This window comes from Aotus nancymaae, unplaced genomic scaffold, assembly GCF_030222135.1.
Source record: "Aotus nancymaae isolate 86718 unplaced genomic scaffold, 86718_ANA_hifiasm-v0.15.2.pri h1tg000064l_1, whole genome shotgun sequence".
Lineage (NCBI taxonomy): Eukaryota > Metazoa > Chordata > Mammalia > Primates > Aotidae > Aotus > Aotus nancymaae.
In genome coordinates this window covers 20,241,527-20,262,533 of record NW_026988479.1, presented here as the reverse complement: position 1 = coordinate 20,262,533, position 21,007 = coordinate 20,241,527, and the positions used below count along the sequence as shown (strand labels likewise).

General features: G+C 37.4%; 1 protein-coding gene across 11 annotated transcripts in view; it reads left to right on the top strand.

Moving 5' to 3' along the window:
• Positions 1-21,007, top strand: part of PRELID2 (PRELI domain containing 2) — an 856,521-nt gene that overhangs the window by 569,668 nt on the left and 265,846 nt on the right. For all 11 annotated transcript variants that reach the window (XM_064366453.1, XM_064366452.1, XM_064366460.1 and 8 more), the window contains one exon: positions 16,119-16,210. The gene's annotated coding sequence lies outside the window, so the exon portion shown is untranslated. The remainder of the gene's footprint in view (positions 1-16,118; positions 16,211-21,007) is intronic.

Below are 21,007 nucleotides of genomic sequence, written 5' to 3'. Positions count from 1 at the left end.
AGGTGGATTACTTGAGGTCAGGAGTTCAAGACCAGCCTGGGCAACATAGTGAAACCCCGTCTCTACTAAAAATAGAAAAATTAGCCAGGGTTGTGGCCAGCACCTGTAGTCCCAGCTACTCGGGAGGCTGAGGAAGAAGAATTGCTTCAGCTTGGGGAGGCGAATGTTGCAGTGAGCTGAGATTGATCCACTGTACCCCAGCCTGCGCAACAGAGTGAGACTGACTCCATCTCAAAAATAAGAAGAAGAAGTTGGAAGTAAAAGGTGCTGAGGAAGTAAATATGACAGAGGGAACTAGCAAAGACCTTCATGATTCTAGAGAAATGTGTCATCTTCTCTTTGATACCCTAGGGAAATGGCGCATTTATAAGATAGTAATGCTGATAATAGTAATGATGGTTAACATTTGTTGAATATTTATTTTGGCAAGACATTCAAGCAATTCTATAAACCTTGATTGTATATTACTAAGTGAAATAAGCAAATTTTAAAATGCTACATATACTACATGATTTCAACTATATGATATTCTGAAAAATGAAAAATAGAGATAGTAAAAAAAATATGGTCACCAAGGGTTGAAGAGGGGAGAGGAAAAAGTATGAGTAAGTGGAACATAGAGAATTTTAGGTCAGTGAAAATATTCTGTATGACTGTTTTCTGTAATGGTAGATACATGGCATATATTTGTCCAAATCCATAGAATGTACAAAATAAAGAGTGAACCCTAGTGTAAACTATGAACTTTCATTAATAATAATGTATCAGTATTGGCTCATCAATTATGACAAATGTACCATATTTGTGTAAGATGTTAATAATAGAAGAAATTGGTGGCGGAAGAGGGTGGGTAAGAGTGTCTAAGAGAAATGTTTGTAATTTCTGCTTCATTTTTCTGTGAACTTATAACTGCTTTAAAGAAAAAAAAAATCTATTAAAAAACCAAAACCAAACTCTTTGAAGAAGGCACTAAAATTAGGACAGTTTTTCAGAGTAAGAAATGAAGACTCTTGAGACTTGCCTAATTTCCCACAACTAGTAAGGAGCTGAATTAAGATTTAAATCCAAGTCTGTCTGAGGAAGCCACTGTTCTTATTCTCAGGAAGATCAGAAATGCTCTCTTTGTTTCTCACTTCCATTTCCAACTTACTTTCTAACATCTTCTCTTTTTTTAGTTACTAATGTACTCATTATTTCTCTGGGTATCTGGGATTGGAATCTCAGAAATCCATTTGTCTCCTTGTTTTCACTCTTACCTCTGCAGCTGCAATTGTTCATCACAGCCCATGGATCCTCCTTCTAGAAAGTTTCTTGGCCTCACTCTCTCCTTTTGATTTTTCTGGCTATCACTGCCTTGGTGCACTGGGCCATTAATTCTTCTTTATTGCCTCTTAGGTCCTTCACCTGCTCTGGACTCATGGTTCCTCTTTTTTCTCCCTCCATTTCCCACTACTAACTTGAGACTGATTTTCTTAACAGTTAAGCCTACGCCAGGCCCTTGACACTCAATGATTGGGAATTTGTTTTATGAGGATAATGATGAGGAAGATGATGTTGGTGATAACACTGAGAAAGATGGTGTAACCAAATATAGCTTTCATAGCCTTCTTTAAACTTACCTGCCAAAACATCAAAACAAAATTGAAAGGCTAATTGTAATAGCTATAATGGATTTTACTGTTTGGGTGTTTGTGCTCTTTTTTTTTTTTATATATGGAAAACAAAGATTTACCTAGTTTTACCATTCCCTTTTCATTCTGTTAACCATGACTATACTTTCATAAATAGCACTTTTATTAAAGTGTCTTTATTTGAGTCTTCTGGGGTGAATTCTGTTTTCTACTGGCATGCTTACTAATAAAGAGAATATTCTAAGCACATTTGCCAAACCGATGTAGAACAGAAAAGTGTTTCAATCTCTTTTGTTGTTTTGTTGCTGTGTTTGTTCAATTGACCATAAAAATTCCACAGTGAAACAGGTTGAAATGTCTTTTAGTTCTTACTTTGAATTCCTACTTTGTATTTTCTTTGGACTGTTCTTAATACATTTTCAAGAAAGTATAATTTTCTGTTAAATGCACGATTATTTACAATTTTGTTATATTTGTGTGATTTTACAAAAAGGTCTCTTAGCCACTCTTCTCTTTCTAAAGAATTATACTTCAGATAGAATAATGAAAATAAATGGGAAATGGTATTTAAATATGTATATAAATATTTGTTATATAGTTATATTGTTTCTCAGGAATACATATGGTGGTTAAATCATACCACTAAAAGTTTCAAATCACTTTATTAGTCTAGACATGTGTTTTATTTACTCTTTCCTGAAACAGGTATGCTTTTAGGGTGGGAAATGATAAACACTTTGCATTTCTGGCATTTGCACTGGAATTACTGAAATAGGGTTTAACCTACTGCCCACAGATAATTTAGTTGTTCTTTTTTTATGATGTGAGCTGGGATTAGACCAAATGCATCCTATTGGTTACTTTTTTCTCTCATAGGCACATCTATAACTGTTACATTGATTAACTTGATTGTAGCTGTCACTTTGAACATTTTCAGAAAATTCATATGTGAAAACTGAAGTCTGCAGATCACTTAGTAGATGATTACTTGGATCACCTTGTGGCACTATCCAGGTAACCTTGGACAGACCCTTTAATCTCTCTGAATTACAGTGTCCCCTCCTGTCGGTTCGGACTGATAAAACCTTCTGACACAGAAAACTCATTGTGGAGCATGATGCAAATGTAAGGGGAGAGCCATTTAATTCTATATTTAGAAAGACACATTTGATAGTGTTATTTAATGTCTCATGGTGCCTGGAGACTCGAAACACTCTGAAACATATTCCAGCTAGTTTCAGTTGGAAGTTCTAACCTTAGAAAGTAAACCATGTGGAAAGTGTTTCATGGTTTATATTGGAATAAATTTTTGCCTGAAAGCTCATAAAATCACACACATATATATAGATTTGCGCACACACACACACACACATACATATAAATTCTTCATTTTTGATATCCTTCTTCTTTTCCCTTCCTTTGGTAACAAATAACATTTTTTGCAAAATGAACAATGCTTCAAATTGAGCATTTTTTCTTTCATGTCTAGGATCCTCAAGGGGAAAACTTGGGAAATATATTCCTGTTTGGTATGACTTTCCTGTAGACATTGCAGAACTGCAGAACCATTATGGGGAACTTTTTTGTTTTAATGCAATAGCATTTCTTTTGAGCAGTTCTCTTTTTCCCAAAGAATGTTTCTTCCTGGATTTTCTCAGCTGGTACTTTGGTATTTATGACCTAAGTGATTTAGTAATGTAAGAAAATGATGTTCTGATATTCACTGGTCAGTGTAAGAGGGAATATGAAGAATCTGTGTCTGTAAGTTGAACAAATACATTTAGCTGTATTGAGATTAACCTCTGTAGCCTAGAGCCGGAATGCGGAACATAAAGAAATAAAGATGTGAGATAATATACATTCTAGATAGACAAATGACCCATGGACTCATATGTTATCAAGCTGTAGATTATCTACAGTGGATTTCAAGTCCTGAACTTTTTTTACCTCTCCATTCTTCATATTTTGAAATAAAATTCTCTTTTTAAAAAACAGATAGTATGTGATAAAGGAATAACAATAGGCAACTCTACTGATCAAGAAAAGCTCACTGCTATGACAAGAACAAGAAAATATCTAAAATGCAATGCCATATACATTTATTTCTCACTGGTGAATGTTAGTTGCATGTGGTTGGTGGGGGTAGGGCTGTCTTCCATAGTCATTCATAGATCCAGGCTCCTTCTATCTTGTGATTCCACCTGCTCTAGGTCCTTTGGGTGATCTCTTTTCTGCTGGTTGACAAGGAAATGAATGAGAATCGTGTCTTGAAGGTATTTATGAGCCAGGCCAGGAAATGACACACATCAATTCATCTTACAGTCTAGATTCATAGATGTATCTAATTGCAAGGAAAGCTGAAAAATTAATTTAGTTATTTCCTAGAAACAAGAGAACACGTAGCATTTACTGAATGCTTACCTGTACCAGGTACTGTTCTGCGTCCCCTTTATGGGTCAAATCACTTAATTCTGAGAAAAACACTAAGAGATAGTTACTTTAATTATATCATATTCCAGATGAGGACACTGAAGCACAAGAAAGCTCTTTAACTTGTTCGAGCCATAGAACTAATGAGTAGCTGAGCCAGCAAAGGAAATCAAGTAATCTGGCTTGAGAAACCTGCTTCTTAACCATTACATATTCTGCTTTTATACACATAAACGAGGTTTACAAAATCACTATAATGTGCACTAAATGTAGGAAATAAATGAACGTTAATTTTTTATATGTCATCTAAGCTTATAAAATGATAACACGTAGGATCGGCACAGTGGTTGTATAAAGCAGTTATAGTGTGAAATTCAGGCATAAGCACCAGGAGCTTTTAAAATGGGATTTTCCCTTTGGCCCAGCAATTCTACTGATTTTTAAAGAAAACCTCAAATAAATATAAGAAGTTGTATGTAGAAAGACATTTATTACAATGTTGTGTAAAATACTAAAAATGTGGAAACAACCCAGCTGCCTGATAATAAGTATAGGTTCAACAAATGTTGAGATATACACAATGGATTATTGTGTAACTACTAAAGATAAGGATGTACATGCATACTTATGACATAAAATATGTTGATTTGCTATTTATAAACACATAAGTTACAAAATATTGTATATGTCAGAAAAATATTTTTGTTTAAAATGTATATTGGCATAGAAAAACCTAGGAGAAGACAGAAACAAAATGTTAATATTCGTTAATGCTAGGTGGTGAAATCTTTGGTTTTTAAAATGTTGCTTATTTTTCTTTTCTTTTTCTTTTTGAGATGGAGTCTTTCTCTGTCACCAGGCTGGAGCGCAGTGGTGCGATCTTGGCTCACTGCACCTCTGCCTCCTGGGTTCAAGCGATTCTCCTGCCTCAGCCTCCCAAGTAGCTGGGAATGTAGGCACGTGCCACCATGCCCAGCTAATTTTTATATTTTTAGTAGAGACAGAGTTTCACCACGTTGGCCAGGATGGTCTCGATCTCCTGACTTCATGATTTACTCGCCTCAGCCTCCCAAAGTGCTGGGATTACAGGCGTGAGCCACCGCGCCCGGACGCTTATTTTTATTTTCTAATATGTCTATAAAAACATGCTTTCCTTGTCTGATGATAAAGAGAAAGCAATAAAGCAGAAAGTGAAAATTAAAAATATACATTTGCTCAATGTGTAGAGTGCTGGTGTACAAATTTATAAATGTCACAAAACTTCAGACCAATCTGAGGAACCATCTAATAAATTCATTTTCACGCATTCAATTACCATATACTCACTAATTCATCCCATTGTCAACAAGAAAGACACAACCTTGTTGTCAAAGAAATTATTTAGCAGGAAGAAAAGAGACAGAAGATATACCTAGTTCTGAGAAAATAGCATTCAAAGATATACTTTGCTGGGGGCCATACTTTTAAATGAAATGATTTAGCACGAATTGTGGCTGCTATCAATCACATTGAGTTGTTGTTATCAACCTTAAGTTATTCAGTGGCAGAAAAATCATTCTAGTTTTGCCATGTCTTTACCTCAGATGTCTGAGAATATTCTAAAGAAGTTTCCATAAGGATCTGAGAATATTCTAAAGATCCTACCATAAGGATCCATTCATCAGATGAGAAGGCCAGTTGAGTAGGACACAAGCTTATAGAATTTCTTAAGGACTCTAATGAGTTAAAAATCTTCTGAAATATCCCTATGGATAACTTACTAGGAAGACTTGAATTGTTTTTTAAATAATGGCATTTCCATTTTTCATGGTTTATATTTGAGCTTCTGGAGAGCAAGGCATCAATTTGATTTAATTCAATTCAACAGACATTTATTGTAATTGCATTATATTTATTATAATTGCTGTAGCATTTACCATTACTTCAGGAGGAATCTCAGTAATTAGAGACCTCAGCAGTCAGTCATTTTTGCCTTTCTTCAAAGTGTAGGATATCTTTGGGCCTCTGCTGACCCAGAATACTGTGCTGTAATTGTCTGTTTATCCCACCAGACAATATCCTTGAGGCCAGAGACTATGTCCTCCCATCTCCCCATGTGATTCCCGGAACATGGTAGGTACTTCGTAATTACCTTCTGGGAAAATCCACTCTTCATTCTTTTGCCCCTTTTTAGCATTTAATTGCTCATTAGTATTTCTTTCAAATAAATTGCTGGAGAATAGCTAGAAAAGAGGAGGAATCATTGGTCAGTCATAAACATTTAATGAGATAGTTGAAGAAATGACAGTGGGAATTAGAAGATTATAATACAATTTTAAAATTAGTACTTGCCGTCGTAGAGCTCACACTCTTACAGAGACAGTGCACGTAGTCCCAGAAAATAATACTTCAGATGTTTAACTGTAGGTCACTGAAAAATTAACATTAAGGTGTGTGTGTTTAGATAAATAGATAGATATTTAGATAGATAGATAGATAGATAAATACAGATAGATACCCACACATTAATTAATGTAAACCACCAGTATTAGGAAATCAAGCTCAATAAAGCAGATAAATAAATGATGATTCAGATAATTATATGACTGCTTTATTGAAGGAAAGTGGTTTTGTATAGGCTTTCATTTGCATAGGAAATGTCCTAAATAATTTTAACTTTGAATCAATCACTTCATTCTTAGAAATGCATGGATTGTGGTAATATGAGGCTTACTTATAGAATAGTGGGGACATAACAGGAGACCTTTCACAAGATGCGAATACAGAGTAACAGAGTAGTCAGATGTGGGTGTAGCTATTCTGGGTATGTGAATTTTGAAAAGGGTTTCAAAGAGTCAAGAAAAAAACCATTTCATTCGTTTAGTCATTTACTTATTCAATAGATACTTAGTACATATCTGGCACAGGAGAAAAAGACATGGAAAAGTAGCGATAGGAAATGTCTAGATAAATGCATTTAGGTTTTATGCAGACAAATTTTCTTCACTGAGGTTGACATATTCTGTGGGGGAGTCATAGAAGATCCTGAAATCTAGGAGTGCTGAATGAAATTAAGAGTTGGAAGAAGTGTGACTAATGGAAGAAACATCCACATTGATGTCAGCAAGTCCTGGTTTTGAATCTTGGCTCCATTTGTTGAGCAAGCTACTGTCATCTGTAAAATGGGGATAATAATTACCTTATATGGATAAGTGAAGCATTTACTCTCCTAGAATAGCACCCTAGCACATAGAAATGTACAGCAAAAATTGCTGCTCTTCTGTCTTCCTTATTCTGTCCTCCTCTTTTGTAATGTGGCCTTTTTCATAGTAAGCTAATGGGGAGGCCTGGGAAACCAAATTTGTTCCAGTGAACTCTAGGTGGCGCTCTAGCAATGTAAGAGAGGTTGTTGGAGGGTAGGTCTTCGCGAGAAGGAATGAGGCATATGCTAGGTGCCTGATTACCACAGGAAATACGCCTCTGGTCCACAGTTTTATGTCCCAGCTTAGCCCTGAGCGAGCTAGGAGGATTGCTAGGGTTGGGGAAGATACCCATACTCATTTCAGCCTCGTGAGGAGCTGTATGTGTTTCGTGTAAGACTGGTTAGAGGATCAGTAAAACTGACCACTTTTTTCAGAAGCATGGGAAGGAATGATCAGATGGGGAAGCACATGGACAGGTCATCCAAAGAGAAAAAAAAAAAGCAAGTATTTATACTGATCCTTTATTATCAGTGGTGGAAAAAAAACAGCTTTATTTGCCATCACACTCTCCGCTGCTGCAACCAGAGGTGTGAGAGTCCTATGAGAGGGAACAAATCTTTAGAAGGATCCTGGGAAAGATGATGGATACAGGGGAAAACACAATATTTTTTTCTTTGAAAGGCTAGAAGGGTGGGAGAAGTTGGCTCTAGACCAGCAAACGCGTCATCTGTGTCACCATCTCTCAATTTCATACTCATGGCAGACATTAATAATTGATTATGCCAATTTTCCCTGTTGAGGTTGGAAATGACTACACAAACATTCTTGTCATAGCCCTCCAGACAGCCATTACAAAATCATAGGAACTGACACACGGGATGAAAGCTCAGCCGTAGGCATACATAGCTATCCCATGCAGAGGTTTTTGTTTGTTTTGTTTTGCTTGTTATTTTCTTGTTTGGCTGGCAACGAAATCTAAAGAGCTGTCTTAGAAGATATGTTATGCAGATTTGCTGCAGTAACGACCACACTGTCTTGGTGACTTAGAATAACAGCGTATTTCTCACTTACATTATGCTGGGACTGTGAGTCAGCTGCTGTGGCTCTGCTCTGCATTTCCTTATTGCTGCATGGCAGGACACAGGCTCAAGGAGCAGACCCGATTTGTGACATGCAGTTCTTATGGAAGAGGAAAAAAGAACAAAAACAAGTGATGCCTCCTAATAGTTTCGCTCTGATGTGTACGTCAAGTTCACTCACATTCTTCTGGTCAAAGCACATCTTAAGCCAAACCCAACATCAATGCAGTGGGAATTGATAGCCAAAATGAGCGACTGAGGCATGTCTCAATTATGGAGGTTTATTAAGCCAGCTTTAGAATACATCCAAGGAAAACATGTGCCACAGACACAACTGTGGCTATTTTTTTCTGATGAAGTTTTTAGGAAGTTTAGTGTTTGTACATTTCCTTAAAGGTGAGGATGGCATGTAGGAAGAGGAGCAGTAAGGTGAGTAGTTACATTTCTGTAAGACTTTAGTTAGTGCCCAGTAAATCTACATTTTCCATAAGATAAGATAAGGTACATTTCTGAAGAGAAAAAGGGAGTAAAGAAAGAGTAACTTACGCAGACATATCTGGGTAGGTTGAAGAAATGAGTCTTGACTTTGTTCTGCACCTGGAAAAATAAGCTTGTAATCAACATTATCAATGTGGAGTTTGAGGAGCTAGACTCAGATTGTAGACCTAAAGTTAAAATTGGCATGTCCTTGTTTATCTGAGGCAAGGCCAGGAATTTACTTACCTGTGAATGATCTGCAGGGGCAGCCCTTTGCAGGTGCCTGAGGCTTTCACCTTTCCATGAAAATCTTGCTGATGCACAGCATTAGTAACAGCTATTTCTTTGGAAGAGGGTGTTGCAATGACTCAGCCTCCTCTGGGTTTAAGCTTCCTTTTGCATAAGACGTTTGGGAGGTCCTGAGATTTAAAATTTTCCTTTACAGGAAGTATACTCTTTTCAGGGCAGGGATATTGCAAGAGACGCAGCTGTGGTTGAGGATGTATCATCCTCTTACAGGACAGACAGGAAATGATAATGCAATCTACCACTGAAGATACCTTCTTTGTAATCTTATTAGGTCAACATAAACCATTTATGCACCATAGTTGGTAACTCAGCACCTTTCAGGTTTCTTCCTCAATGCCAATGAAGAGAGAACCTATGGAAATCTGAGGTCAAGCATCTTCTAGCAACTCATTCAAGTTCTCAGACAGTGGGCTAGCACCTTCTCTTTGGGAAACTTCTCACTACACTCTAAATGGCATGATCTAATCAGACCAGCTAACTTAATCCAAAATTCTTGCCGTGACTTGTGCACTGGCTCCTGTTTAGACCTCTAAACATTTTTGACATTCTTTACCAGGACCTTCATAATCCAGACAAAAATACCACTTGAAATTAGAACATATTATGTTTTCTTTGCATATGCTCTTCCCTTTGCCTGGAATATATTTCCTTCTAGGAAACATTTACAAAGCTTACCATATCATCCTGTGTACACACATAAGTCTGCATTTGTTATTTAGCAGGCTCTAGGATGGCAAATCTGCTACTTTTTTTCCCTTCTAATAAGAAAACCTTTGTAAGCAAAGAAATTATTTTGGGTGTCAATTGAAAGAGAAATGAACTAATGTTTCAGCAAAGGAACACAGATTCATTGTTCTCATTAATCCAAATTTTCCATCCCCACCAGGGCCGATTTGAGTGCCAATTCATGTTGCAAGGAAAGCACCCAATCTTCTGTTTCCTTCAATGCCTTCAAGCCAGGGTAGTAACTGACTTCAGCACTCCCTCTGTGCTTGACAACAACTGGAGGAACAAATGTACTTAATGCTTGGGTTGACCAATGAGTAAATTACACCATTTTGAGTGACAGCTATAAAATTCTCCAACTGTACACCTTACCCAAATAAAAGAACATGCTAAAAAATCACAGGATTGAGGGGCTCTGTCACCTTACCATAAGAATATCAGCCTATGACCCTCTTTCTTTACTATACTCTGAAGGGCTGAGTGTTTGTCAGTTACTTGTGTATTTATATATGCTTTTATATACGTGTTTATGCAGCAGTGACAGAAAAGAGCATGGCTCAGTGAGATGCTGATAGTCTGCTAAGGTCACTGAAAGTTGTGCATCTATCTTTACCTCCTGCATCATAATACTCCAGTCCTGTTACATTTCCTTTTAATACAAAATGTTACATTTCTTCTTACTTAACTATTAGGTGGTTATAATTATTATTTTAATTTTGCAAAATCCACAAAGAGGTACAGTCTCAATATTTTGGAGGAGAGAAGATGACATACTGAAGCCACAGCTCATACAAATACACTTTGCCTGGAAAATACCCTCATCATCCTCAGGTCTCAGCTGTGATGACACTTCCACTGGGTCACTCTGAGCCAGGTGTCCACCTATGTGCTACTATGGGTAGTTTGTGCACTGAATGGGTAGACTGTATTTCTCGAGGCAATGTTCCTTCAGTATTTGGTCTATAGGTTTGGATGTAGACTAGGTCTTCAATAGGTATTAATGGAATAGATGGCATAAATGAATTTTTACTGCAGTTGCTTATTCTTGTCTTATAGACCAAGGAAACTTCTTGAGTTGGACTAGGCCACCAAGAACATGGAAATGGGAGTTGGAACACTTTTTAGGAAATACTCTGACCAAAGCAACCATGTTTTAGAATGCACCATCTTCACCACTCTGGGCTCCTCCTTTCTTTATAAGGAAGCACTGTAGTGTGGTAGTCAAGGACAGAGACCAATGACCGACATACCTGGTATTAAGTATTTACTCCCCTTTGATTAAGAGTAAAAACTTTTTGAGCCCTCATAGCCGAGACAACCCTAAGCAAAACAAAGAAACAAACAAACAAAAAACAAAGCTAGAGGCATCATGCTACTTGACTTCACACTACATTACAAGGCTGCTGTAACAATGATACTGGTACCAAAACAGAGATACAGACCAATGAAACAGAACAGAGGCCTCAGAAAGAAAGCCTCACATCTACAACCATCTGATCTTTGACAAACCTGACAAAAACAAGCAATGGGGAAAGGATTCCCTATTTAATAAATGATGTTGGGAAAACTGGCTAGACATATGCAGAAACCAGAAACTGGATTCATTCCTTACACCTTATACAAAAATTAACTCTAGATGGATTAAAGGTTTAAATGTGAAACCTAACATCATCAAAACTCTAGAAGAAAACCTAGACAATACTATTCAGGACATAGGCATGGGAAAAGACTTCATGACTAAAACACCAAAAGCAATGGCAACAAAAGTCAAAATAGACAAATGGGATCTAATTAAACTAAAGAGCTTCTGTAGAGCAAAAGAAACTATTAATAAGTGAACCAACAACCAACAGAATGGGAAAAAATTTTTGCAATCTACCCATCTGACAAGAGGCTAATATCCAGAATCTACAGAGAACTTAAACAAGTGTACAAGAAAAAAACCCCATCAAAAAGTGGGCAGAGGATATGAACAGACAGATCTCAAAAGAAGACATTTATGCAGCCAACAAACATATGAAAAAAAGCTCATCATCACTGGTCATTAGAGAAATGCAAGTCAAAATCACATTGAGATACCATCTCATGCCAGTTAAAATGGCAATCATTAAAAAGTCAGGAGACAACAGATGCTGGAGAGGATGTGGAGAAATAGGAACACTTTTACACTGTGGCAGGAGTGTAAATTCATTCAACCGTTGTGGAAGACAATGTGGCGATTCCTCAAGGATCTAGAACTAGAAATACCATTTGACCCAGCAATCTCATTACTGGGTATATCCCAAAGGATCACAAATCATTCTATTATAAAGATATATGCACATGTATGTTTATTGCGGCACTATTCACAATAGCAAAGACTTGGAGCCAACCCAAATGTCCATCAATGATAGATTGGATAAAGAAAATGTGGCACATATACACCATGGAATACTATGCAGCAATAAAAGAGGATGAGTTAATGTCCTTTGCAGGGACATGGATGAAACTGGAAACCATCATTCTCAGCAAAATGACACAAGAAGAGAAAACCAAACACTGCATGTTCTCACTCCTAAGTGGGTGTTGAACAATAAGAACACATGGACACAGGAAGGGGAGCATCACACACCTGGGCATGGAGGGTGGGGGGCTAGGGGAGGAGTAGCAGGGGTGGGGGACTGGGGAGAGATAGCACTAGGAGAAATACCTAATGTAGATGACAGGGTAATGGATGCAGCAAACCACCACCATGGCACGTGTATACCTATGTAACAAACCTGCATGATCTGCACATGTACCCCAGAACTTAAAGAATGATAAATAAATTTTTTAGAAAAGAGGACTTTTTAAGCAAGTGGTTTAAAAGCTCTAAGCCTCAGTTTTCTCAACTGTAAAATAGAAAAAGTAGTAATACCTATTTCATGGAGTTGTTGCGATGAGTAAGTGAGATTGTGAGTGTCTGGGCCTGAGTAAGCACTCAGTAATTGTTGTTATAGTTGATACTGCTAATAATTAGTATATTTCTGATATGATTATCATAATAAGATTCAGGAAAATGAAGTAAAGCTACTGAGTATCTATGAGCAGATTTCGGAAGACCATATGATTAAAAGTTATTGATAACTTATTTTCTCTTGCATATAACCTCCCACTACCCATAACAAATTAAGAATACTCAGTGTAAATATAATCACCATTCAAATGAGGGTGTCTATTTTTCACTCATTTTGTAGAAAAGTCGCATAAACATAAATGTAAAGATTCTGACAACAGTGTGGTTGGTAAATATTACACTCCCCCTAGCCCTGTCCTATTCAGATCCCAAGGTTGGTTATATTTTAAAAACATATTTGCTTTATTAATCTGATTTAAGAAAAGGGAGGAATTGATTACTAATTACACATAATTCTTAGGCTAACTTGTAAGAAACTGACATTGTGGCCTTTGTTAATAGAATTTGTTTTCTTAGTGGTTACTCAGTGGCGGTGATACTAGGTGCTCTTTATTACAGTAGAAAAGATGTTGTCTGCCACAGAAGACAGGTAGCTGTGGCCTGAATGAACTTACTCCTTTCCATGACTGTCCTGAGAAATCCTGGACCAGTAACTACTTTTTTAAGAAGCAAGACTGCTCTATCTTCTCACTGAAAGTAAATGAGGATAGATTAAGTTTTTTTAGTTTTGCTCCTGGATTCCTCACATCAATGAGGAATTCTAAGGTCCAACAGGATTGTGGTGACTGCCTTCTCCAAGTCTGCCGTCTTCAAAATGCCAGCATGGCAATATCAATAGCCTCATGAAAAAGGTAGAATTTCTTCTCTCAAAACAATGTTCTATCTCAGGATAGCATGTAAGTGCATGCCTATGGAATGAGAGACAAGCAGAATTTCTACCTGGAATATTATGTATGTGTGCTGAACATATGAACTTCACATTTTGGGAGGAGCAGAGAAATGATAACCTGGTTTAGATTGCGTCCTTCATTTTAGCAGAAATAGCACTGGCTTTCGAACCACACAGATTTAAGTTTATATTCTAGCTCTTGCACATTTTAGCAGTGTGATCATAGGTAAATTAGCAGACCTCTCAGAGCCTGAGAGTCTCATTGTTAAAATTAGTAATATATAAGAATCACCTTCTAAAATACTTGCAAGATATTAAATACATAATAAATGGCAGTTATTTTAAATAGCAGAGGTAGTAGAATAAATATGTATATCAACACACACATACACACACATATATATACACATATATACATACATATATATTTTACTCCAGGAATGCTAGTGGAAACCTATATACTGTAATAGTATTTATAATGATAAATTACATTGAGTGCCTACTATGTGGTAGATATTTTATATGTATATTATCTCATTTAGTTTTATACTCACTGTTTAAGAGGTGGATTTGGTAAATTAAGGAATTCAGAAATAAAGAATAAATTACTGAACAAGATGAAGAGGTGAAATAATCTTTCAAAACTTCTGAGTCACATGAAGTTTTTTCTATTATAGAGGTAATTTATCCAGAATTTTCAATTTATCTAGGAGGGAATAGATAGTCTGATGAGACAAGATTTATTCATTAAGTTGCCAGTCTAGTTGAGACACAAAAATATACGTCCAAATAATGAGTGATCAAGCCTTGTAATTGGTGGCCATGTTACTGTTTAGAGAGGAAGACTCAATAAGACCTTACTCTTTTTTTCCTTCTTCATCCATTCCATCCTCTACTAAGTAATTATGTGGGGCACTCATTCTGGCTAAGGTCAGTACTAGGTACCAATGTGGAATCTGGCCTCAGATTTCCTGGGTTGGAGGCCCTACTTCCACCCTTATTTGTGGGCTGACCTCAGGTAAGTCACTGAATTTCAAGGCTCAGTTTCTTAATTTGTCAAGTGGGTATAACAATAATATTATTGACCTCTCAGTGTTGTGAGAAATGAATAAGAGAATGTATGTCAAGCCCCTAGGACAACTTCTGGAACATAATATAGACTTTATTATTGCCATCAACATCATTATTACTTTTGAAAAAATACTTTCCTTACTCTGGGAATGCTAGACATCTCACTAAGGTGTCACTCAACATAACCAAGGATATATTATGGATAGCCATTAACCTCTACACAAGACACTAGTGTTCTAAAAGTCTCTATGTTTTTAAAAGATCCGATACATTAGCTGGGGTGGTGTATGCATGAGTGAGTATGTGTGTGAGACAGAGAGAGAGAGTGGGGAACAGTGAGAAAGAGAGAAAGAGGTTTCTACGTTACTCCCTGAATACAGAATACTGGGAGTAACATTCAAGCAGAGTAAGCCACAAAAATAGAGGACAGGGAAGAATATTCATTTTGGGAATGATGTCTCCTCCATTGCTCCATAGAATATTTAGCAGAGTTTGACTCAAATGTCCTGACTCAGAGGAACAAGAAGACACCTTCTGGCTCTAGTTTTCCCTCCAGGGAATAGTTTAGCAACTCTTGTTTCACTCTCCCACCAAGACATGAATACATGGATTTCAGCATAGCAGAGAGAAGAAGATGGTAAAATTGAACATGTTCGGACAAGCGTGGGGGATTCGGAGGTTGATTGTCCAATGTTAGCATCTCCTCTGAAGCACTTCCGACCTGATTCTAGTGGGCAGGCAAACTGTCCGTGAGAGGTGCAACTGTTTTACTCTATTACTTATTTACACAAACTGTCCTGAAATTGCCAGTGCAGATTTTAGATCACTTTATAAAGCCTTAAAAGTAACCATAGTGCCTTGCATTGTCCCTTGTTTCCTGACTCTCTCCCTCATTGGAGGCCACTGTTAATGGCATGCATGGGATCAGCATTATATTCAGTTTAAAGAGTGGATAATCTCTTGGGTTCAGTGTATACTGCCCAGGTGATGGGTGCACCAAAACCTCACACATCACTACTAAAGAACTTACTTATGTAACCAAATACCACTTGTTCCTAAAAACCTGTGGAAATAAAAAATAATATAATAACATAATATAATATAATGTCAAAAATCATGACAAGAAATGTAAAAAAGAGTCGATCATGTTTAGGAGCTGCCCTGACTTGTAATGCAGGCCTTGCAGAATATTCCTGGAAATGACCCTGTGGTGGTTTTTAAAATATGTCAACAAAATGTTAATCTTCCCTTTGAAAGATGGGCTTTGATTTCTCTCTTCCTAACTGTGGGTTGTATTTAGTGACCTCTTCTGATGAATTGAATATGGTTGAGGTGAAGGTGTGTAATGACATTAGGGTATATAAGGCTTCCTCCTTGTTCTTTCTCCAGGAAGAAGCAAGCTACCATGTCATGAAGACACTCAAGCTGACCTATGGAGAGATCTATGTGTTAAGAAACTGCGGAGTGCCACCAACAGCCATGTGAGTGAGTTATCTTGGAAATAGATTTTACAGCTCCATTCAAGCCTTTAGATGATGGCAACCTGGGCTGACATCTTGAGCACAGCCTCTTGAAAAATCTCTGAGCCAAAATCAACCACTTGAGCAGCTCCTGAATTTCTGACCCACAAATACGCTTATATAAATGTTTATTATATTAACCCACTATTTTTTTTTAATCACACAGAACTAGCCTATTTCGGCAAATCTTTTTCAAGAGACTCTTCATTTTAAATAGTTTTTTTTTGTTTTTATATAAAAAATAAACCACACAAATAAATTGATGAGCATTATATGTCCCCTTGCTAGCACCTCCAACTTCTAATTAATTATTCCTGGGCTGGCTGTGAGATCAGGGACAGAGTACAGAATCACGCCGTGGTATGTATGGAGAAGGGAATACTTAGGAAACCCAGCTAGTCTTATGAACAGCATGTGAGGACTTATCTTTAGCTGATGGGCATAGTATCCTTGCTCTAACAAGAATCCCTTAGGTTTAATAACATATGTCTTGCTTATGTGGTCGATCTATACACATTATTTTTGCTTTCAATATATCCATAAAAGTCATTCTTCATGGTTTTAAGGGAAAGAAATATGTCAACTACTGAGATTGATACCTAATTCTTAGTACTCAGGAAAGATTTAGGAGAGGAGGATGTTTCTGAGTAGAGAAGTCCTTATGGACTCAGAAAGGACATTGTGAGCGAAGACTAGTTGGATAGAGAAATTAGTTCCTGGGCATGTGCAATAGATGTGACTTCTGTGTTCTCTGGAAATTCCCTACATCATTCTCATTTTCTGGGTAGTATTGTGGACTGAACCTTGATCTTATAGTGAAGAGGCTTGGCTTATAGTCCTACTCCCCACCAGAGATACGTTTAAAATTCTGAAACAGACCAGTCGTGGTTGCTGTGAGCCTGTAATCCCAGCACTTCGGGAGGACAAGGCAGGTAGATTGCTTGAGCCCAGGAGTTGGAGATCAGCCTGAGCAACATGGCAAAACCTCACCTCTACTAAAAATAATAAAAAAAAATTAGCTGGGCTTGGTGGCACGCATCTGTAACCTCCGCTACTTGTAAAGCTGAGGCAGGAGGATCGCTTGATCCTGGGCTGTCGGGCTGCAGTTAGCTGAGGCTGTGCCACTGCACTTTAGCCTGGGTGGCAGAGTGAGGCCCTGTCTCAAAAATAGTAATATTAAATAAATAAAATAAAATTATGGAATAAATTTTTCTCCAAAGACATTTTTCTGTTTGCTTCTTAGTGCAGTTAAGGGATAGAGCTGTAATTGAAAAACACACTTTTTAAAGAAACTGAATAAAAAATGAATTCTTATCATGACAATTACTTAAATGCATTTTTTAATCTCAAGGATGATGCTTTTGTTCCAGGAAGTTATATTACAATCCAATTAATTCATCTTTGCAATGAGACCAATGGATGAAAAGGTCTGTAAAGTGCAAATTGTTGTTATTAATTTATAAGATAAAGCACTTGTTGTTTCAGGAACCAGTCCCAGAGCTCACTGTTTTCACATAATCTTATATTGTGGGTAATTATACACAGACATTAACGTGATAAAGATAATTACAAGAATCTATCATTGCTGGGGTTTTGGTTTATTTGATTGTGAACTTTTGGGAACTTCGGATTAGATGATTAACTTACACTGGGTATTTATTTGTTGGCGAGTGCCTGAAATAGTTACTGAAATTAATACAGAGCACGTTTTTACCTTTTCACAATGAATTTGTTTGATTAACAGCATGGTATTTATTCAGTTGGAGATCTTAAATACCAGATGCAAATTTCAAATAATCACTTGAACAATCGAGTTCAAATATTTAACAAATCAGTGCAGAAAAGATTAAGTGGGAAATTTACTTTAAAGGACAAGTGTGTGTGTTAGAGACAGAGATAGAATGAAACACCAGTAAATTTTAACTGTTTCAGACATTATGATGTGGCAGACACATGGACCATGCAGTGATGATGTTTTTGATTTTTAGACATTTTCTGTTTTTTACAAGTTGTGTGTAACTTTCCCTGATGTTAGGGAACAGCTTCCACTATAGCCTTCAGATCTTGTTAAAAATACAGATTCCTACTATGCAGCCATAAAAAAGAATGAAATCATATCCTTTGCAGCAACATGGATGCAGCTGGAGGCCATCATCCTAAGTGAATTAAAATGGGAACAGAAAACCAAACACTGCATGTTCTCTTATAAATGGGAGCTAAACATTGAGTACACGTGGACATAAAGATGGCAACAACAGACACTACTGGGTACTGTGCTTACTACCTGGGTGACTAGATAATTGGTACCCCAAACCTCAGCATCACACAATATACTCAGGTCATAAACCTACACATGTAGCCCCTGAATTTAAAATAAAAGTTGAAAAAATAAAATAAAACAAAATAGCAAAAAAAAAAAAAAAAAAAAAAAAACAGATTCCCGGGCCCCTTGGGATTCTGGTGCACAGCTTGCTTTAAGAAGTATTCAGTTAGGACATTACTGTGGAAGTCTGCTCCTAACTTAAAACGTAGTATCTTATTAATTTGCTCTTATCATACACAAGAAAGCATAAGAAAAGAAACATTGTTCTCTCTCTTTTCCCCTACCCATCAAGCCTGGTTCCAAACTTTGCATGTCTTTTCTCTTTATTGTCAGAGACACTATCACCTTCAAGCTATGTCTTCCTCCAGTTTTTTTTACCTGCGAAAATAATCATTTACCCGTATCTAGCCTAATCCCTCCTGGGATTTAGATTCAACTCATCTGTGAGGCTAACTCTGATGATAACTGGGCCTCTTTCTTGCTCCCTGGATTCTGTTGCCTCATTGTACTGCAGTTTATATTACTGGATTTCTAGATTGTTCCTAAATCTTAGTCCTGAAAATCCATCCAGTAGCTTAGTCCCTCTAGGATTAGAGTCCTGTCTTGGTTTCCCTCTAGGCTCTTCCCAAGAATGTAAATTTGCTTCAGAACCTGGTCCAGAGGCCAGAACAGTGACAAGTTATTAGATTTTCCCATGCAGTCTGGTTTGTTTGACTTCCTGAAACGCATGTCTACTCTGGTACCATCTTCCACACACTCAACTGGCCTAATACTCTGTCTTGGACTTTCCTAATGACTCCTGACCAGGGACAATCCCCCCTCAGAGAATAGATCTTGTTTCATGTTCTCATTCTGTGTTCTGGTTAGCTTCATTCTATGTTCTGGTTACCTGGATCCAGACATGTGATGTCCTGAGACCTGACCCCACAGTGGAGCATCTGTGAACTTCTCTAGATTGTGTAAGCAGATAAATGGAAAAAAATAAAAGCATGCTTTTTCTATTTAGATTTTCTTTTCCTTTGTCTTTCTCACTGTGTGTATCATGAGACATAAATTTATGATTCTGTGGAGTGGGATGTGAGTCAACCCAAGAGAATATATTTGAAGGCTCAAAAGAGGATGATAGGTCAGCCTGGTACAAGATAACATGATAAATGATGAGTGTCCTGATTATATGCTCACTTGGTATAATTTAGACTTCTGTCTATTCTGAGACAATGGCACTAAGGTCACTTGATCTACCATGCTGGTAACAACTGTGTTCTGAAAAGGTAGCACATCTTGTGACCCCCTAGGGAGTTGAGGCTGGTATTTGATGATCCAAGAAATGTGGTTTTGAAACAAATTCTCAAGAGAACTTGGAGGTTTAATTATAGAATAAGTTTTATTGGGCCTTTACTATGTGCTAGACACTGGACACCATTGGTAAAATTTCAGGATTATCTGAGAGTCTTAAGGCTTTCTTATACCATGTGTCTTAACAAGCTTGCAGTTTTACCATCTAGATCACAAGCTTTGATGATGCTTTACTGGACATATTACTCTGGGAACTATCCAGGATCAACAAACCACTCTGGAGTAAGATGACACCTTTGGATTCCAATACAGATTGACATTCCCCAAACCAGCACCAGTGTCTGGGAGGTACCAGTGTCTAAGAAGGAGGTTGAAAGAAGATTTCAAGACTTACCCTTGCCTGTCTACATGCATGGGCCAGTTCTCTGGGCTAGATTGCAGCAGAACTTACCTTTCAGTCAAGGTTGATGGCAGAATGCTAGCGATTGATGCCTTATTTTGTTTATTACATGGGAATTCATATAAGTGAGTATGAATTTAGGGTGCACTGAAGCTGAACAGACTTATGCATTAACATTCTTGTCACCATCCCATCAGGGTCAGATGGATAATGGAAGGGTGAGTCCCATCTGTCCCCTTTATTATGCATCTGGAAGCTACCAGCTGGGCTGACCCTCCTCTGTGATCAACCCTGCATCTGTTTTCAGATTATGTCAAGGCTCCAGAGCTCTATTTAAGTAGAGTATTGCTCTAAGTCTCCATTTGTCTGACTCAGTCACCTAACACAGAAAAAAGTAACTGAAATAAAAACCTCATACAAGATTCTATAAGAATATTCACAAAGTCAATTCTAATAAGCATGAATGGTTCTGCAAACTTCAGATCAAATACATCCCCCCACTCCCTTTTTGGCTCATGAGTAATTATCATGGCAAGAGGATTGAAAACTGCTCAGAAGACTCAGAGGTCCGTTAAAGGCATCAAAGGTCACAGAACTCCGATTTTCCGTATTAATGAATACCTATGGATAGTTATAGAATCCTTGAAAACATACCTCTATTTTCATCTGTTTCATCAACTGTGCTTTTGGGTCTGTAGGACTTGGTGGTAAAGTAAGAGTGGGAAGACAATACCTCTTG